The 12353-nt window shown below is 41.0% G+C and overlaps 1 protein-coding gene across 1 annotated transcript in view; it reads left to right on the top strand.

The window, feature by feature from the left end:
- Positions 1-1270: 1270 nt before the first annotated feature.
- Positions 1271-12353, top strand: part of LOC140227571 (sodium- and chloride-dependent GABA transporter ine-like) — an 84750-nt gene continuing 73667 nt past the window's right edge. The window contains exon 1 of the mRNA XM_072307987.1: positions 1271-1280. The gene's annotated coding sequence lies outside the window, so the exon portion shown is untranslated. The remainder of the gene's footprint in view (positions 1281-12353) is intronic.

The raw sequence follows: 12353 nt of genomic DNA, 5'->3' as shown, positions 1-12353 counted from the left end.
ATTCTACAAGTAGGTAGTTTATCATGTTCACTGAATAAAGTTTTATTACTGGAAAAAAAAAAATTGTCCTCCCCCTCCCTTCCTCAGAACAAAGATTGTACCGATACTCCACATCAGTTGATCTCTAGATCAGTGCTCCACCCCTCTTTGCCTCCCCTTCACATATCATCTTTTTTTAGAGGATATTTTATTCCTTTTTCAATGGAACAAAATTTTATGAAACCAAATACGATGTTCTCCAAAACTAATGATTTCCATGAATTTTACAATTTGATGAATTAAACGTTCAGTAAATCTTGCATAAGTCGACCTCGCGTAATTCGAATAATGGCCTAGGTTGAAGGTCTTTTCACATTCTCTTCTCTTTATACATTCGATTGATTTTAACCCCTCGTAAGTCGAATTTTCTCTCGGTTCAAAGAGATTCGACTCGGCAAGGTTACTTCGATCAAGGAGGTGGATACTTCAATCGATTACAATACAACACGGGAACCACATAGTTTGCACAGGGGCTTGTTTGTGGCCTCAGCTTCATTCATAAAAAGTTAGTCTAGATTACTAGGCCCTTTTCACAAAAAGGCTGTTCAATGTGTTTTTTAGTAAGGAGAAATTGCTGACATAAAGGGCATACATCAACTGGATTTTATTTTTGACTAAATTGATATGAATTAAAAATGGTATCCATGTTGAGTTTTGGTTCTGATTGACTTTGTTAGCCTCGCAAAGGAAATTAATTTGCCCTACATTACAAATGGGTCTGGGAAGAAACAAAGGCAGCTGTTATGTAGCTAGATTTATGTGGGTACAGTACCACGACGCACTGCTAGCTAGCTAGCAAGCTCTGCATCATCATGCTATTGTGTATGCATGCATGCATACTCATGATGCACAATAAAATACACGAGTGAGTGTAAGTGCACGTTTTCGCGATCAAGCCGATCAGAACCGCAGGAGGAGCGAGAGCGAAGAAATCAGAGGGCTGGGTCTATGATCAACTTTCGATTCCCCTCCACTACTATCTCTCATTCTGGCCTGCTCTACTGACATATTACTATTCCATTCGAGCCAAGGAGGAGTGCAGCGGAAAGACAAGACCCAACATATTGCATTCTAGTGTTGTAGATCTAGAGTTGGTTGATTCTTGCCTTCCTCTTCGCCGGATCGCCCGCCCCTACTGGTCCGAATTTCCACTCTTCCACGCATCCTCCATCTCTTACGGTGCTTGCTCGACGCTCGTCGGCTCAGGACTCAGAAGTCGCAGCTGGCAGGCAATTCACAAGGTGAGCTCGGCTCGGCCGAGGTGCATTTGAGGGAAAGGAAAAGACATAGGCCTATGTGGTGGGCATGCACAGCGAAGTGCTGTTGCAAAGCACCTGCTATTAACCAGTTTTGAAGATAATGTCTAACTATCTACCAAGTCTGCTAGGACCGTAGATCTACCGAAGAATTTCAAGTTCAAGAATAAACTGTCTAACTGGTTATCTAACATGTCTACTCCAACTGTACCAAACCAACCTCTGTCTGCAAATTCGTCATTGACATTTAGCTTGACATGATTGGCTGTGACAGGGCAGCTTGAAGCTGACAGGGATTTCCTCCCAAAAGAAGTTGCAAACAATATTGCCACCCTGCTAACTTATATAGTTTCTAAGAAATGTAAGAGGAAAACTGACCAGAAATGAATATAATTTATTATTGGAAAATTGAGCAAAGAAAATGGGATTCCATCTGTAATTAATTATATTATAAATGGGAGCATTTTATAGACAGTACAGCCATGCCAGGCTAGAGTTCAATCATAGTATTAGTGGGGTCTAAAAAAAAAGAAAATATACTGTATACACCATATATTAGTATTTCGCGAGTCTAAATTTTTGCAAATCGGGAATTCCCAACGATTTCGCGAATGATTAAATTTGTGATCGTGGCATCCTGTGCTGTACCGAACGGAGGAGTGTACGCGCTGTTACGACCAAAATCACTCTGAGAATGATCGCACAAAAGAAACAATCAACTACTGTTCAGGCGGTTTATTAACAGTGATATTGTGGGTACAGACTCGTAATCGGTTTTCACATCAGTACAATAATGATCACTATAAACAAATATAAGTCAGTAATGGAATCACTTACTCACTAAATCACGAAATCCCTACAATTTCCTGGTAGTGTCCAAATACGATGCTTGATGCACAAATGAATGATCCGTGATGCACCGATGAATGATTCCTTCGACGTAAATCCAGAGGCACAGGTTACAATAGTCCGCGTTATAAATCCAGGGTATAGTCCACGATAGATGTTCACGGCGAAACGCGCAGAATCCAAACGTTGTGACGACCACGTCCAGTTGATGCGTTTAATGATGATTCACTTTATACTGTCCAGCGAGGAATCCAGCCCGTCACAGCTTTGCCGTAACAATGTCCGTTGACACTAAAATATGGAGTCTATCTCCAACGTAGGCAAATTAATTCTCTGCAGGCAAAATGTCTCCCAGGCCTTATCTCCACAAACACAGTTTGTATAGCAGGTCAGCAGGTAACACAGGACTGACTATAACAAGTCGCTTCAGAGCCAAAAGTGACGTAACTCTCAGAGCAGAGGTGTTGGGTACTCTGCCTACCTCAGAATTTCTCCAGCTTATATATTCATTCACCCCTTTCTAGTACATTCTGTAATTTTCTCCAACCTGGGGCTACATACCTGAACATACTAGCAAGTCCAAATTCCAGGAATCCTGGATGACTCACTGCCTAATATGTGCATAACATCATTGCCAAAATTACCTACCAATCACATTGGGCTACAAGGGCAGTGCCTCACTCAGCCAGCACTTCCTAGAATTTTCTGGAATGGGTTAAATCATTCTAGATTGAGTGAGCTATAATGTATTTCCTGTCACATGCATACATGTACTGTAGCTACATTGTATACCATGTAGAAAATTCTCCACTGATCTGGTCAGCCTGTATGTACTATATCTATATCATATAGAATGTTCTCCATTAATCTGGTCACCCTGTGTACATACACATTAAACAACCATGCATACAGCCTTGATACATGTACATAACTACTTGTGTGTACATTTGTGACACCATCCCCCATGGGAAAAAGAAAGCCTTGCCGTAGCAAGGGTTTCTTTTACCTTCACAATTTCTTATTGTTATTTACAACGAATGTGAGGTAAAATCAAACTCAAACAACCATAATCACATACTATCACATGCCTTTTGAAAAGCTGCATTGATTCCATGTTCTCTTTTCATGGATACCATTCATGCATACATTAATGGATATGCTAAACACATACAATGTACACTGTAAGTGATATGCGGTGAAAACTTTTCACCTTTGATACTCTCTTCATGTTACACTCTTGACAAAGCGTCAGCAATTACATTATTTTTGCCTGCCACATGTTTGATTTTGAGAGCATATGGCTGCGTCATCATGCTCCATCTGAACAGTCTATTGTTCTTCATTTTGAACCGGTCTAAAAAGACCAAGGGGTTGTGGTCAGTATAGACCGTGATCTCCCCTTTGCTATTTGTCAAGTACACTTCATATTGCTGGAGGGCAAGGATGAGACTGAGAGCCTCCTTCTCGATAGTTGAGTATTTCTTTTGGTATGCGTTCAACTTTTTGGAAAAGTAGCTAACCGGTCGTTCAGTGCCTTCTTCATCTTCTTGGAGCAAAACCGCTCCCACTCCTACATCACTAGCATCGATTGCCACTTTGAATGGCTTTTGGAAGTCAGGAGCTGCCAGAACAGGCTCATTAGCAAGGACTGCTTTTAGTTTCTCGAAGGCCCTTTGACACTCATCAGTCCAGGTGTACTTTGCCTTACCCTTCAGCAGGTTTGTTAGGGGGGTGACTACAGTGCTGAAATTTGGCACAAATTTCCTGTAGAAACCAGCCATACCCAGGAATCTGAGCAACTCCTTCTTGGATTGGGGGATGGGAAAGCCTAGTATAGCTTCTACCTTGGCTTCTCTTGGCAATACCTGTCCCTGACCGACTACATGCCCGAGATACACCACTTTGGCCTTTGCAAATTCACTCTTTGCCAGATTAATCACCAATCCGGCCTCCCTGAGTTGATCAAAGAGTTGCCGCAAGTGTGTAATGTGCTCTTCCCACGTGTCACTATACACTAGGATGTCATCAATGTATACTACACAGTTGTCAAGTCCGGCAATGATTTGGTTTGTCAGCCGTTGGAAGGTGGCCGGAGCATTTTTCATGCCAAATGGCATTACTTTGCATTGGAACAAGCCATCTGGTGTGGCAAAGGCAGAAATCTCCCTGGCTTTGTCGGTCAAGGGCACTTGCCAGTATCCCTTTAGAAGGTCTATTTTACTGACATATCCAATATGCAGAATTTCCGACCCTGTCAATGCAGTCTTCTAGTCTGGGAATGGGGAAAGAATCTGTTTTCGTCACGGCGTTTACCTTTCGGTAATCTATACAGAATCTTTGAGACCCATCCGGTTTGGGCACCATGACGATTGGGGAGCTCCAACTGCTTTTACTCGGTTCTATTATGTCATTGTCTAACATGTACTGAACCTCTTCCCTTACTTTTTGCAGTTTGCTCGGGTTTAGTCTGTAAGGGTTTTGCTTGATAGGGTCGGCATCTCCTACATCAACATCATGTACAGCCAGAGGGGTGCTGCCTGGTTTGTCTTTACACAATTCTATGTACTCATGTAACAGACTAGTCACATCTTTCTTCTGATTTTCAGGTAGGTAGTTCAGTGCCTCATCTACTTTCCCTAACATCTCTGAGTTAGACAACCTGGCACTAGAGGGCTCACTTCCATTCTCATCTTGAGCTTCTCCCTCTTCATCTACTTCCTCTTCTACCACCTGAGCTACGCCTACAGGCTGACTAGCCTTTCTCTCATAGTACTCTTTCAGCATGTTTACATGACACACCCTCTGATCTTTTCGTCTGTCTGGCGTACTGATCACATAGTTCACATCATTGAGTTTCTTTTTGACACAGTATGGGCCACTGAACTTGGCTTTCAGTGGTTCACCTTGTATGGGCAGCAGCACAAGAACTTTGTCACCTGGTTTGAAGGTTCGGGCTTTGGCATTTTTGTCTGCCTTTCTCTTCATTGAGTCTTGTGACACTTTCAAGTGTTTCCTAGCTACCTCACAAGCCTTTGAAAGCCTTTCACGAAACTTTGACACATAGTCAAGTAGGTGGACCTCATCATCCTCAGTCATGAATTTCTCTTTGATGAGCTTTAGTGGGCCCCTAACTTCATGACCGTACACCAACTCAAATGGGCTGAAACCCGTCGACTCATTTGGGGAGTCCCTCGTTGCGAACAGTAGGAAAGGGATGCCCTTATCCCAATCCTCGGGATACTCCTCACAAAATGCCCTAATCATTGTCTTTAGGGTCTGGTGGTAGCGCTCCAACGCACCTTGGGATTGGGGATGATAAGCTGACGACTTCAGCTGCTTCACACCCAAACGATACATCACCTCTTGAAATATGCCTGACATGAAATTTGACCCTTGGTCAGACTGCACTTCCTTGGGCAACCCATACCTAGTGAAAAACTGCACTAGCGCATCTACCACAGTCTTGGCAGTGATATTTCTCAATGGGATAGCCTCTGGAAACCGTGTAGACATATCCATGATTGTCAAGAGGTACTTATGACCCGACCTAGTCCTAGGCAAAGGTCCAACACAGTCAACTAGAACCCGACTGAATGGTTCTTCAAACGCAGGTATCGGAATCAATGGCGCCGGCTTCACTGAATGCTGTGGTTTACCAGCCACCTGACATGTGTGACAAGTCTTGCAAAACTCAGCCACATCCACATTCAACCCTGGCCAATAGAAATGCCTCATGATCCGATCCTTTGTTTTTCTGACGCCTAAATGGCCGCCAACAGGTAACTCGTGAGCAATCCTCAAGATCTCACCGCGGTAACTAGGAGGGACAACAACTTGACGGACCACCGTCCAATCCTCATCAGCTGGCCTATGGGGAGGTCTCCACTTCCTCATCAAAATGCCATCTTTGACATAATAGCACTCAGGGACCTTTTCAGCCTCAGCCTCAGAACACGCCGTCTGAGACAAGCCTTTCAACTCAGAGTCTGCCTGCTGTGCTTCAACCAAGGAAGACTTGCTAAACAGCCCATCACTGTTAGCCTCGGAGCCTAATACAGCAACCCCATCATTCAAATCCTTGAAAAAGGTTTCTGCCAACCAAACACCGGAATTCTCCTCCACATCAACAGAATCCGCATCATCTTGAACAGCTCTACGAGCCTGAGACCTAGTCACAACACAATCTGGGAAAATCCCAGGAAACTCCTCCTGCAACTGCTCAGTTTCAGCAACCACCACTGGTTTATCCGAAACAACTGGAGACGCAACCACCTTGTCCCCAGCCAAGTCATTCCCCAACAGGAAGTCAATGCCTACCATGGGCAACTCAGGAACAACTCCAACAGTGACAGGACCAGAAACTAGGTCACACTTCAAATCCACTCTATACAGTGGTACTGACATATAACTGCCATCAACAGTCTGAATCAAGACTTTTGCATTCACTGCACTATCTGGTGGAAAAGTCATACCACCATCCACCATCAACGACTGAGAGGCCCCCGTATCCCGCAGGATGACTACTGGTTTACCTGCCTCACCAGAAGTACATGGGGTCACCTCACCATCAAACAAAAAGCTACGATAGCTCTCATCCACCTGCTTAGTTCTATCTTTGAATTTGGGAGATCGACTTTCAATGGCCTGTGTTTCACTGAAAGGGACACTATTTTCGGGTAGGACACTTTTTGACATGACAAATCCCATGTCCTTCTTTGTTTTGTTTTGCAACTTCCAACATTGTGACTTTACATGCCCTGTCTTGTTACAGCGAAAACATTTGATGACATTTGCACTTGTACTGGACCCTTTGTCAGTTTGAGGCTTTGGTGCCGATGAAGTTTCAGAACTCGTGCCTTTTTCAGAACCAGCATTCTTTGGATTGCTCGACTGATTTTTGTCTCTCTTATTTCCAGAGAAATTCCTGAAAGGTGGTCTGTTGTCATTTCTGTGGGTCAGCTCATACTCATCAGCCATCAAGGCTGCTTTATGCAAACTTGTCACTTTGTGATCATCCAAATGTGACCGCACACTGAAAGCAACACTCTTTTTGAATTCTTCCAAGAGAACAACCTCACGTAGGTTATCAAAATCCTGATCCACTTTCAGGGACCTGTACCACCTATCAAACATCATTTCCTTTTCACGAGCAAACTCAACATGTGTCTGGCCTGGTTTGCGGTACGAATTTCTGAACTTATGTCTGTATGCCTCTGGCACCAACTCATAAGCATTCAACACTGCCTTCTTGACTGTAGCATAGTCACGTGATTGCTCTTCAGAGAGAGATGAGTACACATCGGCTGCTTTGCCGACAAACACACTTTGAAGGAGCAAGGGCCAAAATTCCTGTGGCCAGTTCAAACTGTTAGCCACCTTCTCAAATGACACAAAATATGCATCAACTCTGTTTTCTTCAAACTTTGGCACCAATCGAATGTTCTTGGCCAAATCAAATTCAGAGGGAGCCCTTTCACGATTTCCAACAGTCTGTGCATGAGTCAATTCCATCTCACGCAATTTCAGTTGTTGCTCCACCTCAAGTTTCTTCATTTGGGCAATTCCACGGTAACTGACGTTACACGTAAGGATTTTCATGAAATTGTTTACCTTGTAGTTTTGTGAATGAAAGCACCTTGGGCTTGCAATTAGCATTGATGAATAAGTTCATGAGAATGAAGAAATAGGTGGAAAGTTTTTCTCTCAAACTGCATTTCTTATCACATAGCAAGTGAAAATGTGTCGGTAACTGACGTTACGGAAAAAGGACATGGGAAATTGTGGTGTAGATGAAAATGGAAATATCTCATGTCCCTGACTTTTAGCCTTTATGTGTTTAATATGGCAATACACTTAGGTTCTTAGGAACAGGTGTGCAAAATAATGTGCACTTTAGATATTTCCTTTTAGCACCACGCCAATTTCAGTGAAGGCATGACGGTAACTGACGTTACGTAACTGACGTTACGCTTACATTTGCCATAGGGTTTACACATGCAAAATCATGATTGGGAATAGCTATGTGATATTTCATAATTCTGACCATTCAGAATGATTTGTTTGATATGGAGTCATACCTTGGTTTATCAGTCAGAAATACACAATGAAATGAAACAGTAGTCCATTTTCTTTGTGTTCTATGAAAACTTAAAGGTAGACATGTCAGTAACTGACGTTACGTAACTGACGTTACACATACTTTGCTGTGGGGTTTACAGAGAACAAATTTATTTAACAGGTTATTATACTGCTGCAATGTACCAGTGACAATCCCAGGCAACTACAGCAACAAATTAAAACAAAGTCTAAAGACACAAATGATATTGGGTGGGCCCTTATAGGGGGCACCCCCCCCCCCATGCCATAGCACAGTTGGGCAAAAATAATGTAAATGCACAAGAGGATATTTCTTGACATTTGTCTGAAGATTTAATTTTTATTCAACATTTATGATTACACAGAGCCATTAATAGATTAAGCAGTTCCAAGTATAAATATATTGATGTGGCTAAGGGCTTTTTTGTTTGTTTGTTTGTTTTTTAATGAACAGGAAAGTTTTTATCTAGAAATTGTACATAGAGTGCTCCACCCATAATACCTTGTAGTACTACACAAAACATGGATATTTTTGTGCTAGAAAAGAATATCAAAATATCTTCCAGGTCATGGGGAAAAAAAAAAACATGTATCAACTCATAAATATGCATAAATAGTGTGGTCATGAAATCTATTGTGATATATTTCTCCTTCTTTTCTTTATTTTACTCCTGATGATCTCCATCATCAATGGATTTAGATGAAAAGTGTCGCACTTTTAATATTTCTCTGTGAAGAAGAAAAATAAATGCTTTTTTGGTCAAAAGAGCATTATTGTTTTATTCCTAGCTTGAAGTAATTTAACTGTTTTGCTTTTCCTTTTCACTGATATATCACGGCTTGCAAATACATTTGAGATACCAAGAAATCGGACTTTGCAACGAAAGAATACTAAAATCAATCATATAAAAGACTCTTCCTGTTCATAATTATCATATGTTGTATTACAAAATGTCCCTGCATGAATAGAATAAAGTAATCAACAAATACACACTGTGTGAACAATATTTTTTAAACCCTATAGAATCCTCTCTCACTTTGAGCAACATCAGTGTTAAGTTTCAAACAATAATGAGTACATGCCTTACGTACCATAATGCAAGATGAGCCATGTTAACTACACCACACATTTAAGTGCAAGAGAAGAAATATCTGTTTGTGCATTTGCCTTGAGGTAGAAACTTGACTACATGTAAGCTTCCTGAAAAAAAAGAAAAATGCCAGCAAAAGCAAACATTGGTGAAGATTGTTAAACTGTTGGTATACAGCTGTGCAGAAGTTTGTTTGTTTGTTTTTTTGTAGAAAATGTGGTTAACATGCAATCATGTCACTGATTAGGCCTACAAACTTTGGTAGCTTTATCATCCCGTAGGACTGGGAATGTACTAATTTGAGTGCGTATGTACTGCATGTGGCAAACTAAACTTCCAGATGATTTAACCATAAACTTGTGCTGAATCAAAAATCGAAAGCTCAAGCCCCCCCCCCCCCCCAAAAAAAAAGAAGATAATCATGGTATAATGAATAAATGAATTTAGAAATAAAATAAAATAAAAAAAAAATATCCATGGACATACCATGGTAATGACATCATTTCCTATGAAAGGGATTGCTGCTCTTTGTTGTAAGTTGACTTCCCAGATGTATTGAAATGGCCAAAAGTCAAAAAATTTGCCTCAGTTATAATTACTGTCATGTAACTGACGTTACATACTCGTGTATGACGTTTCGGTAACTGACATTACACATTTTGTAGTGTTCATTTTGACTCTCCAGTATGCCAAGTATCCTTATTTCTGGTATTAAAATAAAGGCATATGGGCATACATTAGAAATCCCAAGTCACATCATACAGCTCACTTCCTTTGATGAATTAACTTAAAAATTCCTTGTTTTTGGTAACTGACGTTACATCCATCATTAGCAAAGTAATTAACAGTTTTTATCAAATTCTTTAAAGCTACCAGCTTTTTTTTCTATCGTGTGGTAAAAGACTTCTCTGGTAACTGCATGCATATGAAAGATTGTTGTTTAGGGTACTAATAAAGTGGATATACAGAGAGTAAGTTATGCGACAATACACTCTTTTCACCATTGAGTTATAGGCATATTTTGGCAGCCATTTTGAAAATCAAAATGGCCGCTTTTATTGATAAACATAATGATTCTTAAAACTTCAACTCAAGTACTGTCTGAAAATGTATGGTGTTTGAAACAAATATCATTTTGAATTTTTGGCACCTGTGTCCTAGTTACCGTGGAATTGCCCATTTCAATTTCTCTTTCAATTTCTAATCTCATCTTCTCTTTCTCCATTTCCATTTCTCTCTCCTTCATTTGCAATTTAGCAAGCTCAAGCCGTGTTTGATCCGAAATTTGAGCTTGATCTGGAGTGTCAATTTCTTCTTTGAGCTCCATGTGACCAGCTACCAAGTCAAGAATTTCTGCCTTTCTTACACCTTGTGGAACATCAACATTCAAATGCTGTGCAATAGCAGTCAAATCGCATTTGCGTAACCTTTGCAAATCTTTGAGGGACAAATCTGTCCTCTGAACAAATGCCTGAACATCCATTGTACTGATTGACATTGTCACATGTATTACACACAATGTACAATTGAACAATCAACTCACTGGTATTTTGTCTGTACTAATACTCTAGATTCCGGAACGTTCCAAATTCTAAGTTTTGACTTTAAATTCACTTCTCGGACACAAGCCCCCAATTTTGTTACGACCAAAATCACTCTGAGAATGATCGCACAAAAGAAACAATCAACTACTGTTCAGGCGGTTTATTAACAGTGATATTGTGGGTACAGACTCGTAATCGGTTTTCACATCAGTACAATAATGATCACTATAAACAAATATAAGTCAGTAATGGAATCACTTACTCACTAAATCACGAAATCCCTACAATTTCCTGGTAGTGTCCAAATACGATGCTTGATGCACAAATGAATGATCCGTGATGCACCGATGAATGATTCCTTCGACGTAAATCCAGAGGCACAGGTTACAATAGTCCGCGTTATAAATCCAGGGTATAGTCCACGATAGATGTTCACGGCGAAACGCGCAGAATCCAAACGTTGTGACGACCACGTCCAGTTGATGCGTTTAATGATGATTCACTTTATACTGTCCAGCGAGGAATCCAGCCCGTCACAGCTTTGCCGTAACAATGTCCGTTGACACTAAAATATGGAGTCTATCTCCAACGTAGGCAAATTAATTCTCTGCAGGCAAAATGTCTCCCAGGCCTTATCTCCACAAACACAGTTTGTATAGCAGGTCAGCAGGTAACACAGGACTGACTATAACAAGTCGCTTCAGAGCCAAAAGTGACGTAACTCTCAGAGCAGAGGTGTTGGGTACTCTGCCTACCTCAGAATTTCTCCAGCTTATATATTCATTCACCCCTTTCTAGTACATTCTGTAATTTTCTCCAACCTGGGGCTACATACCTGAACATACTAGCAAGTCCAAATTCCAGGAATCCTGGATGACTCACTGCCTAATATGTGCATAACATCATTGCCAAAATTACCTACCAATCACATTGGGCTACAAGGGCAGTGCCTCACTCAGCCAGCACTTCCTAGAATTTTCTGGAATGGGTTAAATCATTCTAGATTGAGTGAGCTATAATGTATTTCCTGTCACATGCATACATGTACTGTAGCTACATTGTATACCATGTAGAAAATTCTCCACTGATCTGGTCAGCCTGTATGTACTATATCTATATCATATAGAATGTTCTCCATTAATCTGGTCACCCTGTGTACATACACATTAAACAACCATGCATACAGCCTTGATACATGTACATAACTACTTGTGTGTACATTTGTGACAGCGCGTACGTCACATTCACATCGGGATCAGAGTCGACATTTTCGAGTGTCTTTAATTTCGCGAATAACACCTGACTCCCGAAAACACCCGAAATTCGCGAAGATGAAAACCTTGCAAAATTTTCGGCGTATAGGCCCTACAGTATTTAACAGTGTTTCATAGTCATAAGATACATTTATATGTATACGGTACTACATGTAGTGTCTAGTTAGACTAGAAATCTAACTGTTGATTGTATCCACTAAAACC

This window comes from Diadema setosum, chromosome 4, assembly GCF_964275005.1.
Source record: "Diadema setosum chromosome 4, eeDiaSeto1, whole genome shotgun sequence".
Taxonomy (NCBI): domain Eukaryota; kingdom Metazoa; phylum Echinodermata; class Echinoidea; order Diadematoida; family Diadematidae; genus Diadema; species Diadema setosum.
The sequence above is the reverse complement of the archived record's forward strand: the minus strand, read 5'-3'. Positions and strand labels throughout refer to the sequence as shown.